Source organism: Cupressus sempervirens, chromosome 1 (assembly GCF_028749045.1).
Source record: "Cupressus sempervirens isolate cs-2001-9-10 chromosome 1, ASM2874904v1, whole genome shotgun sequence".
Classification (NCBI taxonomy): domain Eukaryota; kingdom Viridiplantae; phylum Streptophyta; class Pinopsida; order Cupressales; family Cupressaceae; genus Cupressus; species Cupressus sempervirens.
Window position 1 is genome coordinate 435660150 of NC_143118.1, and position 11246 is coordinate 435671395.

At 33.7% G+C, this 11246-nt stretch overlaps 1 pseudogene; it reads right to left on the reverse strand.

Moving 5' to 3' along the window:
• Nucleotides 1-918: 918 nt before the first annotated feature.
• Nucleotides 919-10792, reverse strand: LOC149578152 (AP-1 complex subunit mu-2-like; annotated as a pseudogene).
• Between the last annotated feature and the right edge of the window lie 454 nt (nucleotides 10793-11246).

The following is an 11246-nucleotide window of genomic DNA, read 5'->3' on the forward strand; positions in this document are numbered from 1 at the left end:
TTTAGGTCTTGAAGATCCTCTTGGATCATAAACAAACCCCAATAGTGGCAAAAATGAAACCAAATTGTAACTTATCACCAATTTCCCAAATTTTATAGTTTCAAATGTCCAAGGAATATATAATGTAGAATAAGAAAATAATTACTTTGCAATTTTTCTGGATGTTGTAAATACGGCTATGACAGAAGCTTTCACTTTGATTGCTGCACTTACCTAAAATTATCATACAAATACTTCTCTTAAAGTTATATCTCTTTCCACATATCAAACGAATAGTAAATTACAACCAACATTAAAATTTATTTGTAAACAAAACTTGAGTCATGGAAAAAGGAATTAAAATAATTTTATGTACTTACTACAGAGGTTGCAATGTATTCCAACTGAGACATCAGTTCACTTTGACATTTGAGAGTCTTCTTAAAATAAATAGCCTGATTGTACACTTTCTCTGCCTGCATGAAATAATTAGAATATGTTATCTTTTAAGCAGTTGTTTAGATCATAATATGATATCACAATACATATATTTAGAGAAGGGGGAGAGAAGGTTATTGGTTGACCTTAATTCTAATGATCAATGGTTGAAACAATTGACTGTAACTAATCTCTATATCCTCCCACCCAGTGCTGAAGCAAAGTTCGTTCTAAAGATTTTTTTTTTCCCTTAGAGAGTAAATTAGGTGAGATCAAGAAACTACGGTTGAAAGCAATCAAAATATATAAAAGAAAGAATGATGAACACAAAAAAACCAAATTTGTGATGGTTTTTAACAAGACATAACTATTAGGCGGATAGTCAAGTAACATCCTTCTGCTTGATCCTTCATTTAGAAACTGAAAACAACTTAATAAGCCACCAGAATGATCAAATACCACATTCTCTCTTGTTTACAAAATTTCTCAGTTATCACTAGTCTATATCATTCTTAGTTCATATTCACCTGCCGTTGTAATGTACCTCACCCATGGCAATGCTTGATATCCACTCTTTTCAATGATTTTCAGACACCTGACCTGTAGTAAAGAATTGCAACAAAAGAAAGTTGTTATAACATAGTAGCCTAAATCTAAATGAACAAAATGTAAATTCTCAACCATTTATTCAATGCATCGATTTACTTGTGGAGCTAAATATTTAAAAAGCATAATGATTTTCATTGAGGCCAATATAAATATAAGCAATGAGCTTGTTCTCATCAGAAATATAGAAGTGAACACACAAAAGGGTCCAACACTGTGATGAATTTTATGCAGTCAGTCCAAAATGACCTAAAATGACTCAAATTTCAAATAAGTTATAAATCATGGTAATGAGCTAATGATACTTGCAAAAGAAATAATCTACATTTGTAAACTAAAGTTAAGAAATGGCCTGAATTCCTGATACAGTAAATATGGTATCTCAAATTTGACACAAATAGGCACCCACTTTTCTGGGGTTGCTTCTTCAGAAGTTATCCTAGAAACGCTAAATTCAGCCCTCAATATGTATTCATGAATCAAAACCCACATAATAAGTCAATCAAGAAACTGAAACATCGGGGTCCAAAACCATGGTACTATTAACCATCTTTGAACAAGAAAACCAATGAAAGCTGCAAGATACCTTTCCACCAAGAAATGATTTTATTTTCCAAAGCAAAGCATCCCTCTCTAGGGAGTATGCAGAAGTACCCATTAATGTGCGTACATGAGGTGTAGATGCATCAGCTGGTACTGGCAATTCAATTTCAACATTTGTTGTTGTACTGTAAAGTTAAAGAAAACCATGAGACAAATTTGCAAATACACAGAAATATTAGTCATACTTAAACCATTCACTAAAGCTAACATGTTAGAAAGATCTATCTAAATAGTAGATAAATAAAATCTAAAATAGGCATACATAAGCCAGAGAGATAATTTGAAACCCACGATCTTTTTATTGGCTATGTGCTCTCACCAAATATTCTACCCAGCTTCTTGAATGCTTTTCTACTTGAGCTTCAACCCATATCAATGACTTTACCTACAAAGTAATAAAAACATATGATATGAAACCTACTTTAGAAGGATATCCTTCATAATAGAACTTCAAAGGTTTGAAAACAACTGCATTCTCTTGAATATATGAACAAACCTGTGTGCTAAGTCTATAGTTCATAAGATCAAAAGTCCCATCATGAGGTATGAAGGATATAGTTGTATCATTTTCAAAATGAGCAAGATGAACACACCTAATAGAAGAAATAGAAATTAACATATGCCTTTTCAAGAGAAAAAAAGACCAAGTACAACATCAAAGGAATTTGCAAGCACTTTAATATAAGATAAAATTGATAGTTTAGGGAATTGAATAAGAAAATGAGCTTGATTGCATACAATTGAAACTTGATGTCATCCGAATCAATTACTTTATCCTTTGACGTTTTGCCTTGAGCTTCTAGTAGCACCCTATCATTGAGTCTAAGTTTGCATTCTGGCATTCCGCTGAAATAAAGTGAATCAAAATACACTTGTCATTAACAGCTAGCTATGTAACATTTCAGCAGTCATGCTAAAAGTACATTATAAATAAATAAAAATTGGAAACAACCACATTTAGCACAAAACAAGCTAAATTAACCATGAAACACAATCAATAATTCAATGTCAAATATTAAATCAAAAGTTATAAAGGTTTAATACTTATGGCATATGTATAAAACAAAGAAATCATTAGTGGTCAAACTACTTCCAACACTCAATAATTATATAAAACGTCTAAAGATATATACATATCAGTATTTTATTCTTTTTTTGTAATTTTTCATATTGTTTTATTTCCAAGATCGGCTGTGGGGATCCAACTTTAGCCTTGATATGGCAAGGGCATGGGTGTCCTGAACAAATTATTATAGATACATCTATTATAGACCTAGGGAAGGCCTACAAACTATATGAATTGGACTTGGTCTGGGTATGGGACCCAATGCAGCATAATCTAAACTTCAACATTTGGTCATTATAATTTGACTTTTAATCTGTCACTCTAAACTCTCCAAGAAATTGGACTTTGTTCAATCATCCACCATAGTTCATTATTCTTCTATATTTGTTTTATTCTTGCTGAAGCATGTAATCTATTGAAATGAAAGTATCCAACAAAAAAGTTGGTTGTCTCGTGACCAAAAAATTGTTATTTATTAAAACTTAACAATGAATATGAACATAATATTTGTACTTATAAAAGTTGGACAATTTGTAGATTCTTTGTCTGATGGTAATTCATAATTCTACCACGTAAAAATAAACACAAGATGTTTATTATCTGAACTCTCATGTGCTAATCTTGTTCTCATAATATATGTCTATTCGTTTAACTGTGTATAAGCATACATGGGCCTTTCAGCTTAGAAAATGGGGTTTTTCCTATTTCAAGGCATTCCACAGGTAGGGTACATATTTAAGAGAATAGGTGTGCAGTAACATTATAATGTTCTCCATGAACCTAGCTGGAGTTTACAGTGTTTCAACTTAACAGAGATTATGGGAAACAATTCCATGTTTCCTCTCTATAGTCTATTAGTTTTATTTCTAAAAGAACTCAATAATAAGATTATGCATGGGGTAGGAAAAACCTACCTCAAGTACACTCTCATCTTTAGCACTCCAACCACATTAGATCACACTATTTTCCCATTGCTACTCACAAGAATATTTACACTTTCTACTAAATCCAAAAAGACCTTTAATAACAAATTAAAAGCACAAAATTAGTTAAATATCAATTGCCATATTCAAGCAAAGCACAAAGTTAAATCTGGATTAGCCTTCAACCTCATTTTTTTTGTATTGTATTCCTTCACTTCGCCAGGAAACTGCACTTGTAACAGCCATTAGAGGTCGTTGAGTGACTTCCATCTTGTAATCATCCATTTTGATGAATTCACTAAGAATCTTTGCCTCTATATATTGAGGGTACCCGAAATCCATTATTTCATCTAGTAGTTCATACTGCACAATGGGAAATAAAAGTGGTGAAATGATATACACATATTTTAAATTTTAAGTTCATGATAAAATATTCTCAAATCATTCATTACAAGGAATTTTGAACCCTCGACCCTCTGTGGCTTAGATTAAAAATAGATGTGTACACTCACAACAACGAGAAAATTGTCTCTCAAAGACTCTTCTTCTAGCTCTTCAAAATAGTGCTTGAATACCTGCAGAAATAACACACATGACAATCCAAAACTGAACATAAAGTTGACATGTGAATCAGTTATTACAACACACTAATCATAGCAGAAAACAAAGAGGAAAATTAACAACTCTTGATTACTGTAATTACACCTAAATATGCATGCAATAGCTACAAATAAAAGAATTATATGCATACACTAGAATCCCTGGCTCTACAAGTTCAGTAAGTTCCCTAGATGCAGTGTTCCATTTAATAATTGAAAATAGAGCCTTAGACAAGAAATAAATTGTGAATGAGAAGTGTAGATTGTTGAACTTACATCCACAACTCGATGTAAAAATAATAGTAAGCTAGCTGCATTAGAGTTTTGTCTTGATGCTACCATAAGGTAGATATTGTTATGCTGAATGAACATGTAAGTCACCCCATTGTCATAGAGTACTAGATTTTGTAATGTGGGATCACCCTGTCCATGTAATTCCATCAAAAAACTTGTCAAAACACATATGTTGAAACCATCCTCACACATGGCCAATTCAGCCTTATAAGAGACAAGATATAAGAGAGGGTGGTACATTTTAATGAATTTATTCATACGAGACAATGAAATTTATGTGACATTGGCCACTGAAACGTCTTTAACTTTTAAGAAATTTGCATACTTCTATGTAAATATTCCATATCTGAGAAGCTTCTTTGTACAACATTGCAATTTTTAACTTCATGATGCACATAGCACAAATGAGTCAATAGAAACTATAGTTTCTTGTGTTCTTTCCACATTTTAAAAAGAGTTCTTATTGATAGATCCATGTAAGAATTTTATTCCTCTAAAAATGGTTTTATTACCAGTTTTAAAGAAAGTGGACACAAACTAACTAAATAATCTTCAAATCAAGGACTGGAAGTTACATTGATGTAGAGCCTTCTAATATCCCCTTAAGGAACCCTATTCAACTCGAGGATTCAACATCATCTTGGTATCCACTCAAGGAACTAGAGTTCAACTCAAGGATCAATAAGAGGTTCCTAACTTAGTAGATCTCTTCCACACACCATACCCATGAATTTGCTTCCTACCTCGTTACCACAATCTCTTATTGTATCAATTTCCTTCAAGGTCACCTAGTGTACCTAGCACCTCCATCATACCAAAATCCAACTCTGGCATCTCTCACTAACCCTAACACCTTAGACCATCTTATCATGGCCTATCTACCATGCTTGAACTCTTCACCAGTTTCCAACAACCCATCTTTCACCATTTCCTACCTTAGACCTTCTAGGCCTATCTAGTAGCCCTGTCTTACATCAAATTGCACTTTTCTCTCTAACTCCCCAAAAAACCTAGTGACTTAGTCACCTTTTCAAATACCCTTTATGGTTTTCTTCAAACCTTGCAAATATCAATTTCTCAACCTATGACTATTGCACCTTTCTATGGCTATCACTACAACAATTAGGCCTAATTAGCCCTTGCCTAACAAAGAAACTATGCTTTGCACACACACCCAACTCTCCAAACCTTGAAATAGTCTTAAGGAATCTAATAAATGATAGGATTCCACAATTTTCTTGACCCTCCATGCATTTCTAGACACCTTTTCATCAAACCCTCGCTTTAAGGGTTTCTAGCCTAGGGCTTCCTAGAAAAAACCCTAAATCAACTCATAAAACCTTTCTATTAGCTCAAACACCTTTAAGAATACTCCCTAAAATTTTTTCAATACAAATTTATCCATTCCAACCTCCATTTTCTCATATTCACCATGTGGTAACTTGCAAATGCACCTTCATTGTTTGGTACAATAGTCACCCTGTTGTTCTTTTCTTTGTTCATTGTCACCCACATCCTCCTACATTAAAATCATAAAAAAAACATATTCATACACTTAAGTGCCTCTCCCACAAGTTATATTCCATTCATAGAAAGTGGGAGAGGCTTGTCTCCATTAATGACTACAAAACTATGACAATCAGTCACGTTCCCTGTGATAGCAAAGATTTCAAAGATAGTTTTTTTTTTTTTAAATAACTTACAAAGTCCTTGCCAAGTGTTAACAAATCATGAAAATATTTTCAAGGAGAAACAAAAATAAATCTTGAATATAAAGAACTTTATTGGATTACCAAGTCGAATCTTGCAATTAGGAAACTGTCACTGTGACAGTGAATAACAGATTTCTTTGATTTATTTATTTTCTTGTTACATACACCTCTCTTCAACTTCTACCCTTGTGTATTATAAAGACATTTCTTTTCTAAATGTTTCCCCATCTAACTAACTCATAAAACTAAACTAAATCCCCATTGGAAGCCAACTGCTCTTCTAACTGTCTTATGACATCAAATAGACAGGTTTTATAACTTTTTAAACATCATTACCTTTGATTATCTTTTGTGACCTTTTCTTGGCTAAAGACTTATGACAACTATAATGTCATTCCTAAATGACTCTAAAAGACCTTTTAAAACACTCTTCACACAACTATAACCTTAACTAACCCCATTCAAGCCTAAGTTGGCTTATGTTGCCAATGTTGGCAATTTTACAAGATCTTGCACTTTGAGTGCATTTTACATCATTTAGGGGCTTTAATAGCCTATTACATCATGTAAACACTACCATCCACCCATAACTCTTCCTAGGACACCCGAGGACTTCAAATGACCCCTTACATCATATTGACTCCCTATTTGTGCTAATTTGCCTATTCTTGGCAATACCTTACATTTTGTCAACTTTGTGAAATTTATTACATTTAATGGCTTTAATAGCCATGATTCATCATCAAATAACTCAATAGGTCTCCACTAGGCATTGATTTCCCTTGTACCTTAATTATCTCCTACATAGCTCTGGTGTACCCTGTAGGTTCATTTTTTCTTGGGTGCCCCTGCACCATACATGGATTCAAATGAAGGATCGATAAAATATGGATAGGAAATTGATAAGTATTAACAGTGATACCTCCTTTACTACTTAGTAATATCAAAAGTGAGTTTCACCACTAAGTATGTCGATTAAGTGGTGGTGGTGATGGTGTAGGGTCCAACAAGGTTCAAACAGCCACTAGGCCATCGTCATTGTAGGCTTGTGCCAATTTGCTCTCAGGGTTGAGCCTTAACTTTGTTAATTGTGGAGGAGGTCCCCCATTTGTGGCCTCACCAATCCATAGCTCTAGGTCAAAAGCATTTTTCTTGGGGCCGGAGTGTGTGTTGTGTTGTGTTAGCATCACTAATATGATCAAATCCTAATTCCCTTTGCTTAAAATAACCTCTTCCAAGTAGCGACATATTTAGATAACATAGTCCCAGGACTGTGCTGATCAAAGGTTTCCCTAATTAATTATGATAATTGTATCATTGGTGATAACACAGTCCCAAGATAGTGCTGAGATCCAAGGATGCAATAAAAAAGCTACAAGTTTAGAACTTCATGACAGTTCAAAGCATGAAGCCTTAGATGCATAGGACAATAGTCTAGACATAGGACAAAATAGAGAAATATTTAGTATCTTATTGAGATTCACTTTGTTTCAAGAATAGTTTAATATTCTCTACTAAACAGGGCCAACCATGTGAAGGTGGAAGCTCATTTGGCCCCATTCGCCTCCCCCTAATATCACTCTACATTCCTCGTTAACATCTAACATTCATTCATTCTTTCAACCATTAATAAAATGTAACATTCAATCAATATCACATGATAACATTCATTAACACATTAGATTCATAAACATGCAACATTCATCAATATTTTGCATTAACACATAATTCATGAACATTCATTAGCACATAATTAAATTCACTGAGACATAAAATTCAGTCATTATCAATTAAGGTATGTAGATGAAAATCATTTCTTTTTTTTCTTTCTATTTCTTTTTTCTATGTAAGCTCTAAGAGGAGCATTAGTGTCATCATCAATTTCCCCCTCATTAGTTGTTCTTTTCTCTATTCTTGATGATCTCAAATTCCTATGCTGTTGCAAAGGGGGGTCCTCTGCAATAACAAATAAAAGAGTTAAATTAAAAATAATTTATTATAATTGTTACAAGTATTTAATTATTTTAAATAACTTAAATGTGGCACTCTTTACTTGATCTAACCACATAATTATGTCTAGACTCAACATCAACATGCTCATGAACATCGACCCCTCAATCCTCTACAACTGCTATACAAAATGTTACGTTAATCCAAACACCAATTGCAATTACATATTAAAATTTTAATAGTAAATGTATACCTCCACCACTGGGATGCACATCATGTGAACCTTCAGCATTCACAGCTAGTGTAGAAGGATTGTTAGGCTGCATTCCAACATCCTACGCATTGTTATCATTGCTTGCTTAAAAAATATATACTCACTTTATATTGGAACTTAACATCAAATAGACTAATTGGTAAAGTATTCAATTTGAAATAAATTTCATTTAGCTTATTTACCTATGGCTCAAATGCATCGTTATTAGAACCTTCCACATTGATTCCAGCTCGTAGCCATTCAGCCATGACTCTATAGCCTTGTTGGAAGCCAATTCTCATATCTTGTTCTATGAGGCATCTCTTGAACTCTGAGCCCTACATTTTTGTGTGGTATGGTGAATTTTACTTGCATTGTTTCATCAACCAATGGAGGGTAGTTAAAATATCAAAATGAAATACAAAAGTTGCAAAAGTTGAGGATCAGGAGCATAGAGAAGCTAGTCTATCCTAGAATTTCCCATCACAATATATAAAAAATTTGATATAATTTTTCATTTACTAATACTTAAAACTTGTGCTTGAAGTTTCCAAAAACCACCAGAGCCAAGCTTGTGTGTCCCGTGCTTTTCTAGTCTTGCCTTTTTTGCCTTTGATGTGTCAGGCAATCTATGAAAAGTTTGACATATGTTAGATAGTATAAATATAGAGGTTAATTAGTACATAATTACATTCTCGATAGTATCACATACCTTGGTGTACTCTCTATTGGTGTAATTGCATTTTTCTTGTCAGCTTTATACTTTCCATCCAAAATCAGAGCCTACCATTCAGCCCCAGGAACATAGGGCAGATGCTCGTACCTAGGGTTATCCCGTAAATTTTTTTTGTACTGGTCCCTAATATACTTCAAACATAAACCAGCTTTTTCAAGGAGCTTGTTTCTCTTGAATGCATGAGGTCCAAAGAGTTGGGTGACGCTCTCTGTAAGATCATCCTTCAACTTTTTGTCTTGGTTATTCCACCTTTTAAGTAAAAAAAACATGTTAGACTCGTAAATGAAGTGAAGCTACCTTTAATATAGTTCAAGAAATGGATGAAAAGGAAAACTATTCTAGCAATGATATGAAATCAAAATAGTGGTTTGAGGTTTTAGTTAGGATATGATGTTCCACCAGGTATGCACGGTGGGCCCAAATATTCACAAACACTCATCACCAAGTTTTTTCCAAAAAACATCATTCCCTACAAAACAATCATGGGATCATTAGTCGATGAAGAGTGATCAAAAACTAAATTACTATTATATCACTATAGAATAATAACTTTAAAGTACTTGTAACTTTGGCTACTTTTAATGGAATGCCTTCATCGTTGCTAGTGATCAATATGACATCCTTCACCATTCCCATACTAGGAACATAGGAACATCCAAGAAATGATGTTGTAGCTCCTATTGCAAAAAGTTTCATAAGTTTCATAAGTCTTTGTCATGAAGTATAAACACATAACACTTAAACACATAAAAAGAGAGAGAAAAAGAGGGATTTGTGTACCAATAGATGGTGCAACAGTCAATGCCTATAAGCTATGTGTTGTCGACTCAGCAGTCAGAAAGAGATTTATGGTTGTCCTAGATGGAGGCGATGTCGTCATAGGATCTAAATCTAAAGAATAAAATTGTTAGAGCATGCATAAATATAGAACACATGGACTAGCATGGACAAGATTGTTAGAGCATTAAAAAATAGGATTGTTTGAGCATGTATTGTCAATGATTATGATAATTCCTATATATATTCAGTGGAAAACACAAGTGGGGAATGGAACATGTGATCTACCTGAACCACCTGCAGCACCCTCATCATGGGAATGGGGCTCAAAATCTTGCAAAAAACTCTGTAAAGAGAATGCATCCATATTTTAATTAATGCCATAAGAGAGCATAACATAAAAACCATTATTGAACTCTTGTTATAATTAAAAATTTCATTAATACTTACTTTTGAGGTTTCAGAGGTGTGAAACAATTCAGATGCCCTATCTTTTATTTCCTGAGTAGTAGGCTTAATGGTTGCCAAACATATAATTTCTTTGCCAATTTTCTTTAGCAACTTTTTAATTGAACCGATCAGATCATTGATCTTTGCTAAATCCATATAAAAAGGGTCCTCCTCAAGGGCGGGCTGCTAAGGGACTACAGGTTCCTTTCCCTCCCTCCAACCACTGGCCCTCTGTGAAAACAATAGTATTAGTATTATCAAAATTACTCCAAAAAAATGAAGAAAACAACATTAAAAAAAAAACATTTTGCTTCTATCTAGTTTGCACAATTATAATGAGTTTTAACTTCTCATGTGTAGATGAGGCAGGAACATCACCAGCATCCCCTCCAGGTGGTTGCTCCATATTGTGCCCCTGTGTCAAAGATCAAGTATAAAAATGTTAGCCAAAAATTTATTAACTAAATGGTATGTTGGAGTCATTGATTAGAAGTTGGTTTAATAGTATGTACCACCCCCATGATAGTAGCCTCATTTGTATCTATGCAATTCAAATTTTAATCAATAAGAAGCTCTTCCCCTGCACATATTGATTTTATCGCACAAATGAATACACGATTTTCCTTTTGTGCCTCAAATATGCAATTGGGTTGCTTTATAGTTGACCCAGGTCGTGTACTATTTATAAAACCACAATATTCCCTGTTGCTTTTGGCCTTCCATCAATATATATAGCCACACTTTTAATTTGATTATTATCTTACTATTGTATATAATTTTCCAAGAGGGCATACCTGTGCATACTTTTTTTTTATTGAACAATATGCATCCACTTTTGTAATCGTAACATGGTCCAACAT